A 17,506-nucleotide genomic window follows, 5' to 3' on the forward strand; every position below is an offset into this window, starting at 1 on the left:
GTTATCCTAGATTCTGCCCTGTCATTCACTCCTCATATCCAGTCACTTATTAAATCATGTCACTTCCACCTAAGGAACATATCCAAAATACGATCATTTATCACCCAAAATGCTGCCAAAATTCGTATCCACTCTCTCGTCATATCACGTCTAGACTACTGTAACTCTCTTTTAATTGGCCTTCCCCTCCAGAGACTGTCACCTCTACAGTCCATAATTAACACTGCTACGAGGCTCATACACCTCAGCAACCGCTCCTCCTCTGCCACGCCATTCTGTCAATCCCTGCACTGGCTTCCGCTACCTTTCAAAATCAAATTCAAATTAATGACCCTGACTTCATAACTCTGACCCACCCTGCATCTCTGAACTCATCTCTATATACTCACCCAACCGATTACTACGCTCCTCTACTAACCTGCTACTCAACTCTTCTCTCATTAACTCCTCACATGCTCGCATTCAAGACTTTGCAAGGGCTGCACCCCTCCTCTGGAACTCTCTCCCACGGTCTGTCCAACTTTGTCCCAACCTTTCTGCTTTCAAGAAATCTCTTAAAACGCACGTCTTTCGAGAAGCCTACCCTCACTCTGCTTAACTACCAAATGCAACACCACATACAGTACCACATTTCTCACCCACTTAATTCGATCTTGCCCACTCCCACATCTTCTGTATTACTCCCTTCCCTTTAGAGTGTATGATCTTTTGCATAGGGCCTTCCATACCTTTTGTACTGGTATTGATTGTGATGTATGTAACTCCATATGTTCTATGTATATAATTCATGTGATTTAGTTGTATAATCACATTTACTTTACAGTTCTACGCAATATGTTGGCGCTATATAAATACATGTTGATAATAAAATAATAATAATCTGACATACAGAAACATGTGTACTGTACATGCAGGGCTAAAGCCATACTTAAAGGATAAGTCAACTCAGATTCACCAGGGGCTGCCAACCTCTTTACATTATATTGCCTAACACATTGTCAAAACATCTATAGATGGATAAACAGATATAGATATACATATATAATTATTATTTTACACATCTACACAATACTTATCATCAAAAACAGACTGCTGGCAATGAATCTACATTTGGAACCTGATGACAAAACTATGACACTAATAAAATGCTTAAACCAAATCCTCTTAACTCAATATCCTCTACACTAGTGATCCCCAACCAGTAGCTCGTGAGCAACATGTTGCTCACAAACTCCTTGGATGCTGCTCTCAGTGGCCTCAAATCAGGTGCTTATTTTTGAATTTAAGGCTTGAAGGCAAGTTTTTGGTGTATAAAAACGAAATATACTGCCAAGTAGAGTATCGTGTAGGCTGCCAGTCCAGATAGGGGCTACCATGGCCCTTGTTTGGCACAGCAAGGGACTTTGTCATGCTTGTGTTGCTCCCCAACTCTTTTTACTCACAGGTAGAAAAGGTTTGGGATCCCTGCTCTACACAGTTCTCTTCCATTTCCTTATTAGTCATTGTTTATTCCTTTTTTAAAAATATGAAACTTCAATACAACACAACTGACTTCCAGAATATCTTACATCCCTGAAAGCATTGATGTGGGATGCTGTGGACTACAGAGAACTGTCCATCTTATGGTCCCAACTTAGTCCTCTACAGTCCTGGGACCCCAGCAATCTCAGAGTTTTCTGCCCCTATTCATGTGCCCCTACCTTTTTAGATTTAGTGTTCTGTGTATCATATTTGTGTATTTAAATATATATACTGTATATAGAGAGAGAGAGAGAGGTAGATACATTTTTCCATGCTAATTCTGACTAATACTTTGCTAACTGACAGGTGCCTGGAGGTCTTACAAAAACTATAAAATGTTTACCCAGAAGAAGAGTTTAAGTTCAGACATCAGTGTCTAAACCAAGGAAGAGTTAATATCACTGCATAATTGATACAATCTAGTGGTTGAGCTGTTTACCCATGGTTTTACAAAACTGTGACAGGTTTAGGTCAAACTAGGACAAGGTGTATTATGATCCTCAGTGGCCAAAGCAAACAGGTGTAAGATTAGCACCAATGTCAACTTCTAAGTAATTTTCCAAGTCCAGCACCAGTAATACAGGGAACAAATACTTTATATGAAACAGAAAGATGTATCTCATGCTTCTGTCAGCAGTGTGTATGTGTAACATTTCTTGGTTATCTTCCATCAGCAGATACACATAGTCCCCCTCTTTGCTAGCATACAAGCTCTTTTTGTTCCCTGGAGATAAATAATTGGAGTGTAAACCTGTATACAAGAGACAAATAAATGAATATGCTTCTACTTCTGCTCGGCCCCTGTATATGATTGGCTCCCCTGTTATAAAGCACATCGGGTAAGGTGTCACCTTACCTCTCTAAAGAAGACACCTTATTGTTGTCACATGTTGATCAGAAAAACAGAAATCACTTCATGCAGACTACAAGAAAGAGCTGCATATTAATGTAACAGTAGTTTCAGTATAATTTTACTTAGTATAATTTTACTGTAATAGGCTCAACACAACTTAAATTGCATATATATATATATATATACAAATACATATATATATATATATATATATATATATATATATATATATATATAGACAAATACATATATATATATATATATAATTCCACTTGTATTGGTTAGTAACAGCACTCACGCTATATTCTCTTCCTTTATTGTCTGTGGTGCACGTCTCATTGAGGTTTTCCGGTCTTCCCTCGTTATATAAAATGCAAAAATAGACAGCACTCACAAATATTATGCAAAAGCTTGTATTAAAGTGAAAAAAAGCAAATACATCACCATGTACACATAATGTAGCGACGTTTCGAGCCAATATAGGCTCTTTCTCAAGCCATGTGAACAATGGTTTTAAATCCACCAAATCTATACAGGTTTTTAAAGTCCATCAGAGGAAGTGACATAACGATTCTTCCATATGCCTTGTACAGGGCTGTCACCACACCTGCTGTATAGAGTAATTAGACAGACATTTGTAACATGTATGTAATAACACATTGTATATTTCCTTAGTTAGATAATGCACTGTCTATCTATCATAAAAACAGATACAGGTTATAATCTTTATTCAATCCATTGGGGTGTAGTGAATTTAGCTTTTTTATCCACCATACCTCTCTTTGCTTAAGCTTCAGTTCACGATCTCCCCCTCTTCTCAGTGGGGGCACTGTCTCTAGTATTGTGAACCTCAGCTGTTCCGCTGTATGCCCTTTCTCTTTAAAATGCTTAGAAAGTGGTAATGCCATATTGCCCGTGTTGATGGTAGATCTATGTTGAGAGATACGTGACTTCACTTTCTGTATTGTCTCTCCAACATAGATCTTCCCACAGGGGCATACTATAGCGTATATCGCATATTGTGAGATACATGTGTAGTATCCCCTCATGTGATATACCTCCCCCGTGTCCGGGTGTTCAAAAGACTTCCCCTTTATCACATAGCGACATTGTTTACAATTAAGGCATGGATACATGCCACAATTTCTCACTCCGAGGCCCGTGCTCTTCAATCCTACTCCCTTAGGTACTTGTGTCCTAGTTACTTGTGAGCCAATGGTCCTACCTCTCCTGTAAGATGTAAGGGGGGGGGCAGCACAAACTCTTCCACCATGGGATATGCCCTACGAAGCAAATACCAATGTTTCACAAGTATTTCATTCACTTTTCTACTGGAATCACCATACTGGGTAACAAAAGTGATCCTTGAGTTCTTCCTCTTCTTTTTCTCTCTACTCTGAGACAGACTCCTCTCCGCCTTATCTAGAACTCGTGTGGGATAACCCCTTTGTTTGAATTTGTTTCTCATCTGTTGTACCTGGGTATCCCTAACCTGTGGGTCACTGACTAATCTCTGAACTCTTGTTAATTGACTAATCGGTATCGCCTCCTTTGTATGTGTAGGGTGAAAACTACTGAAATGCAAAATTTGATTCCGGTCAGTCAGTTTGGAAAAAAGTTTAGTCTGTAGTCCCTTCTCCCTATAAACCATTACATCCAAGAAAGAGATCTCTCTCTGATTGTGTACTAGAGAAAACTTTATCGACCAGTGAAGTCTATTGAGTCGTTCGTGGAACCGCGATAAAGAATCTAGGTCACCCCGCCATAGCACAAAGACATCATCGATGTACCTCCACCATGCACAGCAATGTTCCTGGTAGAGGTCATCTAGATATATGTGCAACTGTTCAAGCCAAACCATAAAGGTATTGGCGTATGACGGGGCGACGTTCGATCCCATCGCGGTTCCACGCAACTGTAGATAAAAAACATCCTGAAAGGTAAAGTAATTCATCCTCAATATGATCTCCAATATCTGAAGAAAAAATTCAATTTGTGCATCCTGATACTGTCCACTTCCTCGCAACATCCATTCACAGGCCCTAATGCCCTCATCGTGAGGGATAGAGGTATAAAGGCTGGACACATCTAATGTGGCCAGTATAACATTATCCTCATCCTGTATATTCAGACCATCCAGTCTTTCCAAAAAATGTCCACTATCCCTTACATAGGATACAGTGTTTCTAACCAAAGGTCCTAGGACCCTGTCCAATAAAGTCGCCATTGGGCAAAAAACCGAATCAATGCCAGACACAATCGGTCAGCCCGGCGGATGGACAGGATCCTTATGGATCTTGGGCAACGTATACAATGTGGGTGTGCGTGGAAAGGACACTGTCAGAAATTTTTTGAAAGGAATTGAAAACATTTCTGACAGTGTCCTTTCCACGCACACCCACATTGTATACGTTGCCCAAGATCCATAAGGATCCTGTCCATCAGCCGGGCCGACCGATTGTGTCTGGCATTGATTCGGTTTTTTGCCCAATGGCAACTTTATTGGACAGGGTCCTAGGACCTTTGGTTAGAAACACTGTATCCTATGTAAGGGATAGTGGACATTTTTTGGAAAGACTGGATGGTCTGAATATACAGGATGAGGATAATGTTATACTGGCCACATTAGATGTGTCCAGCCTTTATACCTCTATCCCTCACGATGAGGGCATTAGGGCCTGTGAATGGATGTTGCGAGGAAGTGGACAGTATCAGGATGCACAAATTGAATTTTTTCTTCAGATATTGGAGATCATATTGAGGATGAATTACTTTACCTTTCAGGATGTTTTTTATCTACAGTTGCGTGGAACCGCGATGGGATCGAACGTCGCCCCGTCATACGCCAATACCTTTATGGTTTGGCTTGAACAGTTGCACATATATCTAGATGACCTCTACCAGGAACATTGCTGTGCATGGTGGAGGTACATCGATGATGTCTTTGTGCTATGGCGGGGTGACCTAGATTCTTTATCGCGGTTCCACGAATGACTCAATAGACTTCACTGGTCGATAAAGTTTTCTCTAGTACACAATCAGAGAGAGATCTCTTTCTTGGATGTAATGGTTTATAGGGAGAAGGGACTACAGACTAAACTTTTTTCCAAACCGACTGACCGGAATCAAATTTTGCATTTCAGTAGTTTTCACCCTACACATACAAAGGAGGCGATACCGATTAGTCAATTAACAAGAGTTCAGAGATTAGTCAGTGACCCACAGGTTAGGGATACCCAGGTACAACAGATGAGAAACAAATTCAAACAAAGGGGTTATCCCACACGAGTTCTAGATAAGGCGGAGAGGAGTCTGTCTCAGAGTAGAGAGAAAAAGAAGAGGAAGAACTCAAGGATCACTTTTGTTACCCAGTATGGTGATTCCAGTAGAAAAGTGAATGAAATACTTGTGAAACATTGGTATTTGCTTCGTAGGGCATATCCCATGGTGGAAGAGTTTGTGCTGCCCCCCCCTTACATCTTACAGGAGAGGTAGGACCATTGGCTCACAAGTAACTAGGACACAAGTACCTAAGGGAGTAGGATTGAAGAGCACGGGCCTCGGAGTGAGAAATTGTGGCATGTATCCATGCCTTAATTGTAAACAATGTCGCTATGTGATAAAGGGGAAGTCTTTTGAACACCCGGACACGGGGGAGGTATATCACATGAGGGGATACTACACATGTATCTCACAATATGCGATATACGCTATAGTATGCCCCTGTGGGAAGATCTATGTTGGAGAGACAATACAGAAAGTGAAGTCACGTATCTCTCAACATAGATCTACCATCAACACGGGCAATATGGCATTACCACTTTCTAAGCATTTTAAAGAGAAAGGGCATACAGCGGAACAGCTGAGGTTCACAATACCAGAGACAGTGCCCCCACTGAGAAGAGGGGGAGATCGTGAACTGAAGCTTAAGCAAAGAGAGGTATGGTGGATAAAAAAGCTAAATTCCCTACACCCCAATGGATTGAATAAAGATTATAACCTGTATCTGTTTTTATGATAGATAGACAGTGCATTATCTAACTAAGGAAATATACAATGTGTTATTACATACATGTTACAAATGTCTGTCTAATTACTCTATACAGCAGGTGTGGTGACAGCCCTGTACAAGGCATATGGAAGAATCGGTATGTCACTTCCTCTGATGGACTTTAAAAACCTGTATAGATTTGGTGGATTTAAAACCATTGTTCACATGGCTTGAGAAAGAGCCTATATTGGCTCGAAACGTCGCTACATTATGTGTACATGGTGATGTATTTTCTTTTTTCACTTTAATACAAGCTTTTGCATAATATTTGTGAGTGCTGACTATTTTTGCATTTTATATATATATATATATATATATATATATATATATATATATATATACTGTATATATATATATATATATATATATATATATATATTGGATTATCATTCCTTAAGTCTACTAGAAAATCATGTAAACATTAAACCCCATAGACTAGTTTTCCTTTCAATAAGAAGTACATATATCTTAGTACAAGGTACTGTTTTATTATTACAGAGAAAAAGGAAATAATTTTTAGAAAATCTGGATTATTTTGATAAAATGTAGTCTATTGGAAATGGCCTTTCGATAATTCAGAGCTTTCCGGATAACAGGTTTTCGGATAATGGATCCCATACCTGTACAGTTCAATACAAAGTAGGCACTCTAACCAGCGTAAATGCATGGGTGCTTGGTCAATTAATTGCATATATCAAAATGGAGGACCAGCGCTCCAATATGAATGAGTATCAAATTATTTTCTTATTTTTCACCATTCCACTGTGATTCCAACATTTTGGTATAATCACACTGCTGTCATTCAGAGGGTGTACTTTACTTTGTAGCATGCTCTAACTAGCTGCCCAGACAGCAAGAGAAATTTTGCAAAATTATCCCACAGCAAACGTCTGGCATGGTAGAACATTGCCACAGATATGGGATCTGTTATCCAGAAACCCGTTATCCAAAAAGCTCCATCCATCCGTAATGCCATCTTCCATAGACTCCATTTTATCCAAATAATCCTAATTTTTAAAAAAAGATTTCCTCTGTAATAATATAACAGTACCTTACACATGATCAAAACTAAGATAAAATTAACACGTATTGGAAGCAAAACCAGCCTATTGGCTTATTTCATTTTTACTTGATTTTTAAATAGATTTAAGGTATGAAGATCCAAATTACAGAGAGATCTGTATAGCCCCGATCCCGAGCATTCTGAATAACAGGTCCTATACCTGTACAACAATTTAACGATCCATTGCGTCCACTTTGGCACCTGGATTCAGATATATAGCCTAAATGGCATCTGGCAAATTCAGATTTGCCTTCAAAATTGAAGGACTGGTGTATTTAGTGAGAAAGAATTTAATTTTGTGGGGCTCATTTATCAATGAGCAACTATAGCTACCAAAAAATTATGATATCATTGGTATCACTGAGACCTGGTGGGATGAAACATGTGACTGGATTGTGAATTTAAATGGTTACACCCTTTTTAGGAGGGACAGAGGGATTAAAAGGGTGGAGGAGTGTGTTTGTATGTAAAGCCTGAATTAAAGCCATGCGCTAAAGAAATAACAATAGCTGGCACTGGTGAGGGTGTAGAATCACTCTGGGTAGAGATTTTGACTGGGCAAAAGGTAACAAAAAGAATTATCATTGGTGTATGCTATAAACCACCTCGTATAAGTGTCCAGTATGAAGCCCAGCTACTCTTGCAGATACAAGCGGCTTCACAGCTGGGTCAAGTTGTTGCTATGGGTGACTTCAATTATCCAGACATTGACTGGGGTAATGGGGTTGCTAAAACAGAAAAAGCTAGTAGGTTTGTAAATATGCTGAATGACAACTTTTTATTCCAGCTCGTTCAAGAACCTACTAGGAATAACTCTCTTTTGGACCTTGTAATAACTAACAATACTGAACTCATCTCTAGCATTTGTGTGGGTGAGCATTTAGGGAATAGTGATCATAACATGGTCTCCTTTGAGATTCTGTTGCAGAAGCAATTCTATAAGGGAGTAACTAAAACACTAAATTTCAGACGTGCAAACTTTGACAGTATAAGGGCATCTCTGCAACATATTAAGTGGGAAATGCTTTTCAAAGGGTTAAACACAGAACAAAAATTGGAAGTCTTTAAAATTCTACTTAATAAATATACTTCCAACCAATTATCCGCTGGCAGCGCTGGTAGACATATCCACGGGAGGCGGTAAGAATAATATCAGTATTCGGCTTTATTTAAACATACATTGTGATATAGCAGCAGTGGGAGTGCGGAAAACTAACGCGTTTCGTGCCCCAAACACTGGGCACTTCCTCAGAGTTCAGTAAAAGTGACGTAAAAGTTCATATAAATAGCTGTTAAAAGATTAAAAGAGTACCCAGAGGATTGAGAATTAAAAAGTTTCCAGCATTTGAGGTACAGGATAAAGATTTAATGACTGAGTGGTATGAAGCACTTACAGACTGCTCGCTGAAATTAATGGGGATCTTAGTAACGAAATATCAAACGGAACAGGCGAGATTGGAGGTGGAGATTGGTCAGTTGGAAGTAACATTGAATGCGTATAAAGATACTCCTGACTATGATAAAATGAATAAAAGAATTGTGGATGATTTGTCTATACTTGAAAGAAAAATTATGGATACCAAACAGAAGAAATTTTTGAGGGACAAAGCTGACTATGAGCAAGAAAGAGTATTCTCGTGGCGTATGAAATTAAATACCCAGAGAGGCAGGTGGGAACGCTTGAGGCCTTCCCTAAAAATCGACAGGGGACGAAGGCAGAATGATAGAAGTAATAATGTGTCTTGTGATGAATATGATAGTGTCTCCCCCAGTGTGTCTTTTTTAGTGACATCTGCAAGCGATCTGGATGTAAGCCAGGACGACGAACAAGGAGAAATGCAGTACAACATGAAAAGGAAGAAGAAAACAATAAGAGAAGAAAGAGAGGCACAAGGGGAGGAAATAACAGATGGAAAAAGAGAAACAAGATCAAAGAAAGGGAGAGAGAAGGGATCGATCAAGAATCGTTAAACACCACCGATAAAGACATTGAGGATCTGGTAATCAATTTATCTGATTATACATTGACTTTAGATGAGAGATCCCTACTGAACAAAGGTCTAACATTTTGTCCGACCACACATTTTTCCTTATTGGATACTATTATAGATGTGAACCGATTAACCAGACAGTTAGCTTTAAAGCGATTTTTTTGCCCCAGGGATACTGTACAATATGACTTATTACAAGCAGAGGCTAATAGTTATCATCTAACACAAGATGTCTTAGAGGTAATAGAACGGATGAATGAGGAGAATGATCATATAGCCAGCCAAACTGTTAGTACTACAGGAGCAATGGATATCGAAAGGGGTGTAATACACACAGACCTTAGGAGCAAGTCACATTTTAACCCAATAGGGCACAGAGGTCCATTTGTAGAGAGGTTCTATGAATTGGTTGTAGGGGATTTAAAGAAATTGGCCAACTCCCGTGAATCAGAACATACAAAGTTAAGTGATAAGATGACACACAACCTATCTAAACAGGAATATCTAGCTATAAGAACCCTCACGGAAAATCCAGAAATAGTAGTGAGAAATTCTGATAAGGGGGGGTCTATTGTGGTATTGAATAGAGAATATTATGAATCTGATATTAAACAACAATTATTGAATGAGGACAACTATTTGAAATTAAATTTCGATCCAACAGGGTGTTTCCAAACTAAATTAAAGAGCCTCTTACAATATGGTAGAGAAATGGGAATCCTAAATGACAATGAGGTCAATTATATTTGGGTTGAATGCCCCAGGATTCCCATTTTTCATACCCTTCCTAAGATACATAAGGATCCTGTACAACCTAAAGGTAGGCCAATAGTGGCCGGAATAGGCTCCCTGAATAAGCGACTAAGTGAGTATATAGATAAACTTATACAACCTATGGTAATACAAATGGCATCCTACCTTCGGGATAGTGGGGACATTATCAATAAGATCAGTGATATGGAATGGAGACAAGATTATCTATGGGTTACTATGGATGTGACAGCACTGTATTCCTCCATAAGACATAATGATGGCCTGCAAGCAGTACAGTATTGGCTGAAAGAAATTAATATGTATACACCGGAACAGAATCAATTTATTATACAATCTATTGACTACTTGCTGAGCCATAATTATTTCATGTTTGGAAATGACTATTACTTACAGAAGTGTGGGACGACTATGGGGGCACGATTTGCGCCCTCATATGCCAACCTTTTTATGGGGTGGTTAGAAAAGGAGTATATCTTCAAAGAACATGTAATATATCACAATAACATCAAAAGATATTATCGTTATATTGACGATCTCATATTGATATCGGAGGGAACTGAAACAAGACTACAGCAGTTTGTCGACTATTGTAATGATAATGAGAAGAATATCTTTTTTACACATAAATCCAACCCTTCCACAATTGAGTTTTTAGATATCCAATTCTCCTCCCAGGAAGATTTGATACACACGGATATATATAGGGAAAACATTAGCAGGAATGCCCTGTTACAGCGACGGAGCTGTCACCCTGAGCCTCTGCTGGAGAGCATACCAGTCGGGCAGTTCATCAGGCTTCGGAGGAGCTGCTCGACTTGGGATGCTTTCCAGCAGAGAGCTATGGAGTTATGGGATAGACTACTTGACAGAGGGTATGATACTAATTCTATAAAAAAAGCATATGATAGGGCGGTATTAAGTGATAGGAAAGACCTACTTAAAACATATAAAGATAATAATATTTTGAAGAATGAACGAGGGACACAAAAAACGAAAAGAATGAGGTTTATTTCAACCTTTAACCTTGAGGCAAAGAAAATACAACATATAATAAACAGACACTGGCAGGTATTGAAGTCGGACCCGTTACTCTCACAATTGGACTTGGTGAGACCACAATTCACGTATAGACGAGGTTATAATCTGAGGGATAAGTTATCACCAAGCATGTTACCTGATAGAATGAATGAGAATAGAAACTGGTTACATACAGTAGGAACATATATGTGTGGTGCCAATGTTTGTAAATGCTGCAAATTTATAAAAGTGTCTAAGGAAATATGCAGTACAACTAATGGCAGGGTACACAAGAATGGAACATATGCTAACTGTCGAACTACAAATGTTATATATCTTGCCACGTGTCGATGTGGAAAGCAATATGTGGGCAAGACAAAGAGGAGACTTAAGGATAGAGTTTTAGAACACCTAGCCTGTGTAAATAGGAAGGATATCTCATCAGCCATTGCAGCGCATTTATTAGATGAACATGGAGCTAATGAAAATTTTGTCTCTTTCCAGGTTATAGAGAATGTGAGAATGGGGAAGAGAAAAGGAGATTTTGATAAAGTGCTGTCCAAAAGGGAAATCAAATGGATGTCCACATTGGAAACAGTTATACCACAAGGTTTAAATAAAGAGTGTGACATCAAATATTATATAGATTGACGAAAATTATTACCACAATAAATAATAATAATAATAATAATGAAAATAAAAAGAAATAATAAACGAATTATATAGTCTGGAGAGAGACATATACATGGGCTTGTGAACAAATTTATAATAAATTTATGATATTATACAAAAATAATTAATAATGATTTTACTGATTGGTTTAAATAACTAATTGGTTAATCAATATACTACCTGATCCAAGTTACATCTTAGTAGAAGTTTTATACTTACGTGTTGAGAAAAAAAGTACATTCTTTTTGGGATAATGTGACTATATGTACATAATGTATACAGAGTAGTATGCATAGTTCTTTTAATAATATTATGATGATGATATTATCACTATTTATATAATCACTCATATGTAATTAATGTAATTTTTAAATAATTGATTGTCACTTTTTAATGATATTTTTTGATATTTTACACATAAAAACTATGAGCTATAACGTTTTACTCTTATTCCCTTAAACACTTATGAATTATATATATATTGTGATTGTATACTATATAATTTTTTCATTCCACATATTTTAAAGATAAATTGATTTGCACAAGCACTATATATACTAATTGATTAATATGCAACACGTGTGACCACAGCTATTTATATGAACTTTTACGTCACTTTTACTGAACTCTGAGGAAGTGCCCAGTGTTTGGGGCACGAAACGCGTTAGTTTTCCGCACTCCCACTGCTGCTATATCACAATGTATGTTTAAATAAAGCCGAATACTGATATTATTCTTACCGCCTCCCGTGGATATGTCTACCAGCGCTGCCAGCGGATAATTGGTTGGAAGTATTGGAGTACTCGGTTGAGAGTTACCGAGATCCCGCGATAGCTGCGGTGGACGAGAGGAAGGAGTGGGGAGAGCTCCGCCATCGAGTCCTCTTTTGCTATCGGTAATAAATATACTTGTCAGTATATTCCACTTGTAAGCAAGGAACGTCATTGCAAAGCAAAACCTTTTTGGTTCAATAGAAGCGTTGGTGTTGAGGTGGGTAAGAAAAGACGTGCTTTTAAGGCTTTCAAGTTAGCTGGTACAGCCGAAACATTTATAAGGTACAAGGAGGCCAATAAATCATGCAAAGAAGCTATAAGGCAAGCTTAAATTGCTATAGAAAAGGATATTGCAGCAAGCAGTAAAAAAAAATCCAAAATGATTTTTTAAATATGTTAATAGTAAAAAAATGAAGCAGGAAGGGACCCTTACTATCAGAGGGGGGACAGCTGGTTGATGAAAACAAAAATAAAAATAAAACAAAATAAAAGTGCAGATTCTGAACTCATATTTTTCATCTGTCTACACAAATGAGGAACCAGTAAGTGAAGGTTTCCTTCTTAACAGTACCAATTCTAGTAATACAACTAATGATGCATGGTTCACACATGATGAAATTCAAAAGAGACTAGAACATGTTAAGATTAACAAAGGTCCGGGGCCAGATGGTATTCATCCCAGGGTAATTAGCAAGCTTAGCTCTGTGATTGCTAAACCTCTTTACTTAATTTTTCAGGATTCATTGAGATCTGGCATTGTACCGAGAGACTGGCGAATTGCTAATGTGGTGCCTCTATTCAAAAAAGGATCCCGTTCTCTGCCTCAAAACTATAGGCCAGTTAGTCTGACGTCAGTGATAGGAAAGCTTTTTGAAGGGTTAATAAAGGATAAGATACTGGACTTCATAGCAAATCATAATACTATGAGTTTGTGCCAGCATGGTTTTATGCATAATAGATCTTGCCAGACTAACTTAATTTCTTTTTATGAGAAGGTAAGTAGAGACCTCGATTCTGGGATGGCAGTGGATGTGATTTACTTAGACTTTGCTAAAGCATTTGATACAGTGCCACACAAAAGGTTACTGGTTAAATTAAGGAATGTTGGCCTGGAAAATAGTATTTGTACCTGGATAGAGAACTGGCTAAAAGATAGACTACAAAGAGTGGTGGTAAATGGAACATTTTCTAATTGGACCAGTGTTGTTAGTGGAGTACCGCAGGGCTCTGTACTAGGTACCTTGCTTTTCAACTTGTTTATTAATGACCTGGAGGTGGGCATTGAAAGTACTGTTTCTATTTTTGCAGATGATACTAAATTGTGCAGAACTATAGGTTCCATGCAGGATGCTGCCACTTTGCAGAGTGATTTGTCTAAATTTTAAAACTGGGCAGCAAACTGGAAAATGAGGTTCAATGTTGATAAATGCAAGGTTATGCACTTTGGCAAAAATAATATAAATGTGTGTATGGAGTTTCCTTAAATGAGAAGGATCTAGGGGTCTTTGTAGATAACACGTTATCTAATTCTGGGCAGTGTCATTCTGTGGCTACTAAAGCAAATAAAGTTCTGTCTTGCATAAAAAAGGGCATTAACTCAAGAGATGAAAACATAATTATGCCTCTTTATAGGTCCCTGGTAAGGCCTCATCTGGAGTATGCAGTGCAGTTTTGGACTCCAGTCCTTAAGAGGGATATAAATGAGCTGGAGAGAGTGCAGAGACGTGCAACTAAATTGGTTAGAGGGATGGAAGACTTAAATTATGAGGGTAGACTGTCAAGGTTGGGGTTGTTTTCTCTGGAAAAAAGGCGCTTGCGAGGGGACATGATTACACTTTACAAGTACATTAGAGGACATTATAGACAAATAGCAGGGGACCTTTTTACCCATAAAGTGGATCACCGTACCAGAGGCCACCTCTTTAGACTAGAAGAAAAGAACTTTCATTTGAAGCAACGTAGGGGGTTCTTCACAGTCAGGACAGTGAGGTTGTGGAATGCACTGCCGGGTGATGTTGTGATGGCTGATTCAGTTAATGCCTTTAAGAATGGCTTGGATGATTTTTTGGACAGACATAATATCAAAGGCTATTTTGATACTAAGCTCTATAGTTAGTATAGGTATGGGTATATGTCAAACAAACTGTATCTTTTCAACTTAACTGTTTTCTGGTTCTTGACGTTCCACAACATTAGCAACCTGCTATAAGAGAAATATGTGTTGGTTAATACATATCGATGATGATGGAAGTGCAATAGTTAGTCTGATGCTGCCGAAAACATTAGTGAAGGCCGTGCCACAAGTATTTGAAACTGGTGAGTCCTGTGCCCTGTCCATGGCTGCACACTGCACATAACATCTCCTTCTGGGCCCCCACCAATTTTTAATCTATACTTTGTCTGTTATATTCTACTGCTCATTCATGATACACGTTCACTTATTTCTGCAAATTACAAATGCTCTCTGAAAGCATCACGTCTGAGAAATCCTTGAAATAGGTATCATTTCTGCATTTGAATTAGACCTATTTATTAATATCCATTGAATTTCCAGGCCATGTGCATCTCAGGAAGTCATAAATCTCTACTCATTAACTCAGAAAACTAGGGCAGAATGAATGGTGTACCTAATTCCAACCTGATTCAGGTTTCTAGATTGAAAGGCATTACCATATTAATCCTTATCATTCCAGAGAGCAATTTTAAAAACATTTTGTGACACTGTATAACAAAACAAAAATGTTATTGGTCCTGATTTGTCTTTTCCTCAAGTGTCACAAAAAAACGATTGGCCAAGTGCCACAGCAAATGTTTCATTTTATTTATTTTTCATTCATATATATATGACAAATTAACATACTGTATGAATGAAACATTTTAGCAAAATGGTAATAGCTAAATATTATTATATAACTTCATGTAGTTTTGTTTTTGAAATAATGTGCATTTCAAGGCTAAGGTCTTAAAGATATTTAAGTATAAATTGATATTAAAATAAACCCATGCTAAATTGGATTAAAATGGCTCTTACATCCACAAACTCAGACGTGTCCATTTTTTCTAAAGCATACAATAATTTCAGGGAAAGAATTTGGTTAATTGGGAGCTGTCCAACTGGTAGCCTAAATGTCTGTGTTCTATGGCCAATGCTAAATGCTTCTTTCCACTTTCCAAGTTGTTTTGTCCAGAAATGCTAATGCAGATAGAAATTGCATAGTGATCTGTTTGTTCATCCAGCTTTCAGGTTGCTTAAAATACAGTGCAGGTGGCAACATGAAGGAGCTGAGCTGGATATCAGAAAGTCTGTAAAATAATTACATGTAGGACACAAGCTTCTATATAAATGAAACCTTGTTTTGGTTTACTGTTTTTTTTCTCCAAAATAGGTTATCCATAGTGTAATTTACACAATTTTTAGCTATTGCTTTTATCATCCTTTTATTCTCTTACAAATGAAGAAACAAATGCCTAGGGGAATGTATTTCTCCTGAAGGATTCTGAATAAAATTGCTTTTCCAGCCCTTGTGATGCATGACCTTTGTACATGCCTGCAAGCTGTTTCATTTGCTATTTTATTTACTCACTGGAGGTACATACCAGACTTGGAGGACAGCAGTGAAAGGAAATGGCACTTTGATGCTTCTTTAGCGTTTTAACCATTCCTTCCTTGAAAAACCGGTAGGAAAAAAAACAAATCATTATTTAAATATGGCTTCTGTCTAAAGTTCTTACAAGGCTGTAAGATTGCTTTGCAAGTGAATGATTATTTGAACATAAATGGAGAATAATATTGTAATAACATTCGACATGATGGATACATGGAGGAAGAAAGGAGAAAGAAACAAGGAAACCATGAAAAGATAAAAAGAAAAATGGGCAATATTAAATTTAGCCCAGTATGTGCATTCTTTATAACAGGGGCCCCCAGCCTTTTGTACCTGTGAACCACATTTAAATATAAAAAAAGTTGGGGAGCAACACAAGCATGAAAAAAATTTCCCAGGGTGCCAAGTAAGCCTCATGATTGACTATTTGGTAGCCTCTATGTGGACTGGCAACCTACAGGAGGCTCTATATGGTAGTATAACTCTTTGTTATGCAACCAATAATTGCCTCCAAGCCAGGAATTCAAAAATAAGCACCTGTTTTGAGGCCACTGAGAGCAACATCCAAAGGGTTGATGAGCAACATGTTGCTTGTAAAGCCACTGGTTGGGGATCACTGCTCTATAAGGACCCTCTTTAGAATCACTGAAAATTGTGATTGTGCACAAACAAAATTTATGCATAACTTTTAGAAAACATTAAATTTTTATTACCTGTAACTGCTGGGCTTTTCTGGGCAGATCCTCAGTATGGATTATCTGAAACATTCTTGCATACACTGGGCTGGGCTGGATTTTGAAGATATATAAAAGTTGACTCAAAAACTAAAATAAAAAAAGGCATACCCATGTCAAAGAAAAAAATGTACATATGCAATGTAGAAAAACCTGTTATGTCATTGCAATGGGATACAATGTATTTTTTTGATTTTTACTATTCCTCCAATGAAAGATTCCTACGTAGGTAAATTGCATCTATCTTATCCAGCACAGTGCCTTACAATAGCAGGTTGCTTCTCTGAGTTAAATCCCACTAAAATTCTGCCAATAATAAATCAACATTAAAAGCTTTTGGCCTAAGTGTCCTAACAAATAACATTCTGACCCACCAGTTCCCATGCTACAACTCTTTTACTTAATTTTGGCCCTCTAGTACCCCTTAGAGGCTTAGACAATGGTATTTTTCC

General features: G+C 37.9%; 1 long non-coding RNA gene across 1 annotated transcript; it reads right to left on the reverse strand.

Annotated features, from left to right (window-relative positions):
- Positions 1-14,877: 14,877 nt before the first annotated feature.
- LOC121400339 lies at positions 14,878-17,146 on the reverse strand. Its single transcript, XR_005965680.1, has 3 exons — positions 17,034-17,146; positions 16,313-16,381; positions 14,878-14,918 (listed from the first exon to the last, which is right to left on the reverse strand). It is a non-coding gene; the product is annotated as an uncharacterized LOC121400339 (long non-coding RNA).
- Positions 17,147-17,506: the final 360 nt, after the last annotated feature.

This window comes from Xenopus laevis, chromosome 2S (genome assembly GCF_017654675.1).
Source record: "Xenopus laevis strain J_2021 chromosome 2S, Xenopus_laevis_v10.1, whole genome shotgun sequence".
Lineage (NCBI taxonomy): Eukaryota > Metazoa > Chordata > Amphibia > Anura > Pipidae > Xenopus > Xenopus laevis.